Genomic DNA, 8313 nt, shown 5'->3' with positions numbered 1-8313 from the left:
AGGAAAGAGCTGCCAGAGGAAGTAGTGGATGCTGGCATAATCCTGACATATTTAAAGGCATCTGGATGGGTATATGAATAGAAAAGGTTTAGAAGGATATGGGCCAAACGCTGACAAATGAGACTAGATTCGGTGAGGATATCTGGTCAGCATAGACCAGTTGGACCAAAGGGCCTTTGTCTGTGCTGTATATCTAGATGACTCTGGTTTGCCACTTCAGTCTGTTTAGTTTCTCTCTAGTATCATTGCCTTGATGTCTCATTCCAAAACTCCCCCACCCCCGTGGGTGCAGGTTAACCATTTTGCGTTTGGTTGTTTGTCAAGAAGCTGAATTGCAGGTTCATCCTGAATGTACACACTTTATTTTTGCTTCCCAAAATCACTCTCAACAGTATCCCAATGTCGTGGAAGATATTAATTTTCAGGTGGAGGTATCCAAAATTCAGAGAGATGTCAGTCATGACTGTTTTGCTCTTCTGTCCCTGTCAGATCCTGATTCAGCACTTTCAGGAGAATTAGAATGGAGTGAGAACAGAGGGAGGGAGAGAGAGAGAGTGGGATGGTGCTTTCAGTTTTGTGGAATAACAAAAGAAAAGAATGTTCTGTAGAAAGTAGAATTGCTTGTTCTGAATTTCTACCCTGGGCTGACAGTGCTGACTTTTGTAACCTCGTTTTACAGAGTATTTGAAGATCTGAAGATGAAGTTTCAAAATCAAGACATGAAGGGCTTATGCCTGAACCATTGACTCTCCTGCTCTTCGGATGCTGCCTGACCCATAGTTTTCGACTCTGATTCTCCAGCATTTGTGAGCCACTCATTCCATCGGGACTGCAACAATTTTCAACTATGATCCAATTGGTTCCTGTTTCACTACGTTTTCAGCATCAGTGGGACTGGAAGAGAGACCCTACTGTTGCAGCAACGCACTGAGTGTGGAGCCTGAATCAGTTATCGAGCTGGATAGAGGAATTCAAGGCAGGGAGGGGACATACACGCGTTTGTGTGCAACTGTAGCTTCGGCGATGGAGAAACCATGGAAGTGTGGCGACTGCGGGAAAGGCTTCCGTGTCCCGTCTGCCCTGGAGACACATCGGCGCAGTCACACCAGGGAGAAGCCATTCTCCTGTCCTGAGTGCGAGAAGGCCTTCAGTGATTCCTCTGCCCTGCTGAGGCACCGACGGGTGCACACAGGGGAGAGGCCCTTCAGCTGCCTCAAGTGTGAGAAGGCCTTCAATGATTCCTCTGCCCTGATGAGGCACCAGCGGGTGCACACAGGGGAGAGGCCCTTCCGCTGCCCAGATTGTGGGAAGGTGTTCACTCGCTCCTCCCCCCTCATGATTCACCGGCGGGTCCACACCAGTGAGAAGCCCTTCCCCTGCCCCAAATGTGGGAAGACCTTCAGCGATTCCTCTGACCTGCTGGCCCACCGGCGGGTCCACACCGGCGAGAGGCCATTCACCTGCTGTGTCTGCGAGAAGTGCTTTACACGCTCTTCCGACCTGCTGAAGCACCGGCGGGTCCACACTGGGGAAAGGCCCTTCAGCTGCTCTGAGTGCGGGAAGGGCTTTACCCAGGCCTCCCACCTGCTGACACACCGGTGGGTCCACACTGGGGAGAGGCCATTCACCTGCCTCGAGTGCGGGAAGGGCTTTGCTGTCTCCTCCACTCTACTGATGCACCAGCAGGTCCACACTGGGGAGAGGCCGTTTGCCTGCCCTGAATGTGGGCAGAAGTTCACAATGTCCTGCAGCTTGAACAAGCACCAGCGGAGGCACCAATGCTCCCAACAATCCGATTCTGCCGGTAACACTGCTGAGGGTCACCCCCAGGACTGAACCTCCTGCCCTTTCTGACAGTGGGTGCAGTGGGAGAGCTGATAGGCTTTTTTGTTTTCTACTGGGGGAGGGGGGAGGGGGGTGTTGGGAGTGGTGGTGGCTCATTGGTTAGCACTGCTGCCTCATAACACCAGGGATGCAGATTTCATCCTCAGGGTGACTGTCTGTGTGGAGTTTGCACGTATTCCTCCCCCGCCCCCCCCCCACCCCCCCCGCCCCCACCCGCCCTGGCCACCAGTGTCTGTGTGCATTTCCTCCGCATGCTGCAGTGTCTTCCCAAAGTCCAAACATGCGCATATTTGGGCGAATTGGCCAAGCTAAATAGTCCCATAGTGTTCAGGGGGTGTAGGTGTGGTGCCTTAGTTAGGGGTAAGTGCAGAGTGATAGGGTAGGAGAATGTGTCTGGGTGAGTTACTCTTCAAAGGGTCGCTCTGAACCTGTTGGGCAGAAGGGCCCATTTCCACACTGCAGGGACTCCATGATTCTGTGAACATTGCTTCCAGTGGGCGCTGCTGCTCATTGAGCCTAGGACCCGCACAATCCTAAGACCACAAGACCATTGGAGCAGAAGTTAGGCTATTTTGACCCATCGAATCTGCTCCACCATTTGTTAGAGACAAAATAAAAAACTGCAGATGCTGGAATCTAAAATAGACAAACAGGAGGCTGGGCACAACAGGACGTGGAGAAGTCAGCATTTCAGATATTATCCCTCAGGACTGAAGAAGGGTTCTACCCGAAACGTTGACATCTCCATCAGAAATGATTTATCAGGATGTTGTTAGAACTAGAGGGCATAGGTTTAGAGTGAGAGGGGAAAGATTTAAAAGGGACCTAAAGGGAAAACTTTTCATGCAGAATGTGGTGCATGTATGGAATAAGCTGCCAGAGGAAGTGGAGGAGGCTGGTAGAATTCCAGAATTTAAAAGATATTTGGTTGGGGACATGAATAAAAAGGGTTAGAGGGATTTGGGCCAAGTGCTGGCAAATGGGACTAGATTAATTTAGAATATCTGGTCAGCATGGACGAATTGGACTGAAGGATCTGTTTCCGTGCTGTACCTCTCTGACGACCGGTCCAGATGTAAGTTTACAATTGAGTAACTTTGAATAATTCAATCTTGTTGAATTCACCTCTGGGAAGGTTTCAAATGAACCCCTCCAAGCGATATGATTTAACTACGCCGAGTTGGATAAAGTATCCCATCAAGTTCAACATGAATGCGCAGTTGAAGAAGTCAGAAGTCACACAACCCCAGGTTACAGTCCAACAGGTTTATTTGAAATCCCAAGCTTTGGGAGCATTTCTCCTTCATCAGTGCTGCTCCTTCATCACTTCACCTGATGAAGGAACAGAGCTTCGAAAGCTCGTGAGTTCAAATCTATCTATTGGGATTGTCACCTAGTGTTGTGTGACTTCTGACCTGTCCACCCCCAGCACCTCTGCATCAGAGTTGACGAATGAGATCACATTTTATTCAGCATGATTGAGTGAGATATTCATCTGGATGTCCTTATGACTGAACCATCGATCCTTCTGCTCCTCGGGTGCTGCCTGACCTGCTGTGCTTTTCCAGCATCACACTCTCAACTCTGATCTTCAGCATTTTCGGTCCTCACTTTTTCCTGGTTCATGTGGAAACTCAACACTGTCAGAGAGACAAAGAGACACCAGTCATCGATTACTATAGCACAGAGACAGGCCCTTCAGCCCATACCGGTCCATGCTTACCAAAATGTTTGTCAACACTAACCTCATTTCCCTGCACTTGGCCCATATCCTTCTAAAGCTTTCCTATCCATGTATTTGTTGAAAGGCCTTTTCAATGTTGTTAATGTACCTACTTCAACCACTTCCACTGGCAGCTGTTTCCCCAGGCGAACTACACTCTGTAAATATTTTGCCCCACATCTTTTCTTCCATATTTCTCCTCTCACCATAAAAACGCATCCTTGGTCTTGAAATTCTCCCCCTAGGGAAGAGACAGCTACCATTAAGCCATCTCTACCGCTCTTGGTTTGAAAATATTGCCTCAACTTCCTCTGCTCCAGTGAAAAAACATCCCAGCCTCTCCAGCCTAAATTCTGATTAGATAATAATGGCAGTGATGATTTTGGCTGTGTGTGTGTCAAGGATCTCTCATTTCTAAGCCAATGCTGTGCCTCTTAAGTTCACCTGATCGTAAAACGAATGGCACCCCATTCATTTAAAATGTCCATGTTTTCTGTGTAAAGTCGGTCCTGGTCAGTAAATAGGCAGTGGTGTCTTATATTCCCGTAGACTTCTTGTGACCGGGTTCATATGCTCTGTTTTGAGATGTATGAGTAAATCTTTAGAACAAAAAATTAATGCATCCTTTATTCATGTCTCATTATTAAAAACACTTTCTCCAATTACAGATGTGATTGAGAAGCTTCTCCCACTGAATCTTTGACTGATAACAGCATTTGTCAGGCTTATGAAAGTCACTGCAGCTCTGTCACAGCACAGGGGAGGGCTCTTTCAGACAGAACGCATCATGCAGAAAATTCTCCCACAGTAGTCGAGCAAAGTTGACATCTTTTTAAGACATTGTGAAACTTGAAAGGGTTCAGAAAATGTTTGGAAGGATGTTGCCAGGGCTGCAAGGTTTGAGCTACAGGGAGAGGCTGAATACGCTGGTACTATTTTCCCTGAAGCTTCAGAGTCAGCCAGAAACATCTGTTGAATCAGGAAACATCTCTTCCTGCAGCAGCTTCAGACAGACTGCCTGCTAAAACCCAAACCAGGGGAAAAGAATGGGACAACTGCCCTTTCATTGTAGAAGTGTTTTAGAAAATAAAATGTCAAACCCTTTTCTCTGATTGTTGCCTTAGCCAGTATCTGTTAACCATTAGCGAAATCCTTAATCCTAGACGAATGAGAAGCTCTGCCTTTTACAACCCCTCCTGAAAATAAACCAAGAACAACATAATCTTCTTAAAAGGAGCAGCATCATCACAACAGAAAGCACCTGAACTGAAACATTTGTATCAAAGGGCTGTACAGTTAGCAGGACAAGACAACAGGTTTTCAATTTCACCAATCAATTTAAATCAGCCCCATTGGCTACCAAAAACTTATTAAATTTAAATCCTAAAGTTTTGACAACAGGACCAATCCTATCATAAAGAATTGGTGCTCTCAGTCATCTGTGTATTCGAGAAAGCATCATTTAGAAAAATAAAGAAGGGGTTCCTGAGAGGAATCGGAGGAGGCATCCCCCACAGAAGATGGCACAGAATATTCCGGAAGACACATAACCTGGTTGTAATCTGAGAGATTAAATTCTATTTTGTGTTATTTGAGTGGGACATGTATTGATTGGAACAGCATACCAGAAGAATCTTGATTTATTCCAGAATACTCAGTAGTTAAGAAGGATTTATTCAGTTTGTTAGTAGTTTCGTTCATTTGTTCACCGTGAGAGTTGGTTCAATAAATTGCTGATTGTTGATTTTAAAGTGTCAGGGACTTACATTTAACACTACAGCAGGTTACACCACTTATCACACTGACTTTACAGATTAAAGGGCAATGTGCCACTCTTTGGACGTTTCGGTTTGAGATCTTGGAGAGACTGTGTTGCCTCCTTCTTCCCAGGGATGGTTAACAAGTCATTTAACGTATTGATTCTGCTCTGCCATTCAATCATGGCTGATATGTTTCTTAACCCCATTTTCCCTGTAACCTTTGAGCCCCTTGATACTCAAGAATGAGTGAATGGTGGAGCAGACTCAATGGGCTGAATGGCCTAATTTCACTTCCTGTGGTGTCACAGTTTCTCGTCAGCCCTTTCGTTTCTTGGTCCAGAAAGCGTTATTGTTGACTTGTGAAGTTGGGGAAGTTCTGGAGTTTACAGGTGCACACCATGCTCCTCTCTGCCTCCTCCTCAGCCTTCAAGTAAAGGGAAGACCTTTCAGAACAGAGATAAGGAAACTTCAGAAAGAGAGTGGTGTATCTATGGAATTCACTGTCCCAGAAGGCTGAGGAGGCCAGATCATTGAATATATATAAGATAGGATAACTAGGTTCTTGAGTATCAAGAGGATCAAAGGTTACGGGGAGAATGGGGTTGAGAAACTTATCAGCCATGATTGAATGGTGGAGCAGACTCAATGGGCTGAAGGCATAATTTCTGCTGCTATAGCCTTATGATATGCTGATGTGTGGAGGGGTGAGGATGGGGGAAAAGAGATAAAGAGGGGATTACAATTAAGGTGAAGCTGGATACAGATACACAGGAAATACACGAATTGTACGATAAATTTCAGACCACATAGAAACACTAGCATAGAGAGGGATCTGACTATATAGATCTCCAAAAGTGGCAACACAGGCGGGTAACGTGATTAAGAAGGCATACACCACGTTTGCCTTGAGTGTAAGAGTTAGCGAGTTATGTTACAGCTATTTATTCCGGTCACATTCAGAATATTGCGTGCAGTTCTGGTCGCCACACTACTGGAAGGACGTGGATGCTCTGGGGAGAGGGTATAGAGAAGGTTCACTGGGATGTTGCCTGGTCGGGAGGTCTCATTATGAGAAGAGATGGGATAAACCTGGATTATTTTCACTGTAAAGATGGAGGTGGAGGGATGACCTCAACAAAATGATGAGACACACAGATTGGCTGGACGGGGGCGGCATGGTGGCTCAATCATTAGCACTGATGCGTCACAGTGCCAGGGAAACTGGTTCGATTTCAGTCTCAGGTGACTGTCTGTGTGGAGTTTGCACATTCTCCCTGTGTCGATATGGCTTTCCTCCGGTTTCCTCTCACAATCCAAATGTGTAGGTTAAGTTGGATTGTCTATGCTTAAATTGTCCCACAGTGTTCAGGAATGTGAAATTTAGGTACATTAGTCAGGGGGTAAATGTCGAGTAATAGGGGTAGGGAAATGGTTCTGTGCGGATTATTCTTTGGATGTTTGGTGTTGGGCCAGATAGTCTGTTAGATACTCAGGGTGGAAAAGTCAACTACAAGAGGGCACAGGTTCAAGGTGAGAGGGGGACAGTCTGGGGGAGAATTGAAAGGGAAGATTTTTCACACAGTTGGATGGTGGATGCCTGGAATTCACTGCCAGTGGATGTAGTGGAAAGAGGCACGTTAGCAACACTTAAGGTGTATCTGGATAGACACATGAATGGGAGGTGAATACAGGGACAGAAACCACGCATCGGTAATAAATAGAAAGGTCTAAGTTAGGATTAAGAATTGGCACAGGCTTGGGTGGGGAGGGGGTAGGGGGTAAAGTGAACTTTCTAAAAGCAGGCAATACCTGTATGCTGATGAAGGGGCGGGTGGAGGCTCAGGTGGAGCATAAACACTGACAGAGGCCAATTGGATCGACTGTGCTGGAGACTGAATGGGACAGAGACAAATGTATCTATTTCAGATCGACCTGCACTTCAGCCGCTTCTGTGGACTGTTTCCGTAGGGAAGGTGCAATCCCAGGTTCAGAGAGCGTCAGCCCCCACTAGAAGTAAAGTGGGTGAGAGCACAGCCAGTCAGCATAAAGGAACCCCTTACCCTTCCCACTTCACCCACTAAACAGGGTACAAGATGTGACTCTCAGCAATGGTAACAGCAGAATCCAACCCGAATCCCTGCGCCATCTCACTTGTGAAGTTGCTGGTGTCTCCACAAGTTGCACGACTGGGTGAAGCCCTTCCCACACACTGGACAGGTGAATGGCCTCTCCTTGGTGTGGATGTGCTGGTGTTTGCGCAGGGTGGAGGAATCGCACAAGTCATTGCTCCACATGGGACAGGTGAACGGCTTCTCCCCAGTGTGGATGCAGAAGGTGAGCAGCAGGTGATACGACCGGGTGTAGCCCTTTCTGTACACGGAGCAGGAAAACGGTTTCTCCCCGGTGTGGATCCGCTGGTGCAGCAGCAGGTGATGTGACTAGTGAAGCCCTGCCCACACACGGGGCAGATGAACGGGTTCTTGCTGGTGTGGACACACTGGTGGGCCAGGGGGTGGTGTAACTGAGTGAAGCCTTTCCTGCACTGAGTGCAGGTGAACAGTCACTGCCCCGTGTGCAAACGCCGATAAATCTCCAGCGCAGATGGCAAAGGGAAACCATTCCCACACTCCCCACATTTCCACGGTTTCTCCATGGTGCAGGTGCCCTCATCTGTCTCAGACCTTAACAATCAGTTGAAAACTCGCTCACGCTCACAGCCTGTGTGTGGTGTTACTGAAGAACCCGCTGATAATTGGAACACTCTCATTCAGTCTGTAAAGCTTGTTCCAGTCACTACTCTGGTGTGTGGGTATGGGAGACTCTGAGTTTCCAGTCACACTGACGTTTAAAACCTAACAAAGCAGACAGACCTTCTCCCCTTTGTTTACAAGGCCATCAATATCCACGTCCTTGTGAATCAAGTGACTGTCAGACTTTGATGTGAGGTTTGGTCTGAGATTTCTGCCGCCAAATTCTTCTCTTGTA

At 47.1% G+C, this 8313-nt stretch overlaps 1 long non-coding RNA gene across 1 annotated transcript; it reads right to left on the bottom strand.

The window, feature by feature from the left end:
* Positions 1–3290: 3290 nt before the first annotated feature.
* Positions 3291–7746, bottom strand: LOC140460536 (uncharacterized). Its single transcript, XR_011954170.1, has 2 exons — positions 4013–7746; positions 3291–3485 (listed from the first exon to the last, which is right to left on the bottom strand). It is a non-coding gene; the product is annotated as an uncharacterized lncRNA (long non-coding RNA).
* Positions 7747–8313: the final 567 nt, after the last annotated feature.

Source organism: Chiloscyllium punctatum, chromosome 36 (assembly GCF_047496795.1).
Source record: "Chiloscyllium punctatum isolate Juve2018m chromosome 36, sChiPun1.3, whole genome shotgun sequence".
In the NCBI taxonomy this organism is placed as follows: Eukaryota; Metazoa; Chordata; class Chondrichthyes; order Orectolobiformes; family Hemiscylliidae; genus Chiloscyllium; species Chiloscyllium punctatum.
The sequence above is the reverse complement of the archived record's forward strand: the minus strand, read 5'-3'. Positions and strand labels throughout refer to the sequence as shown.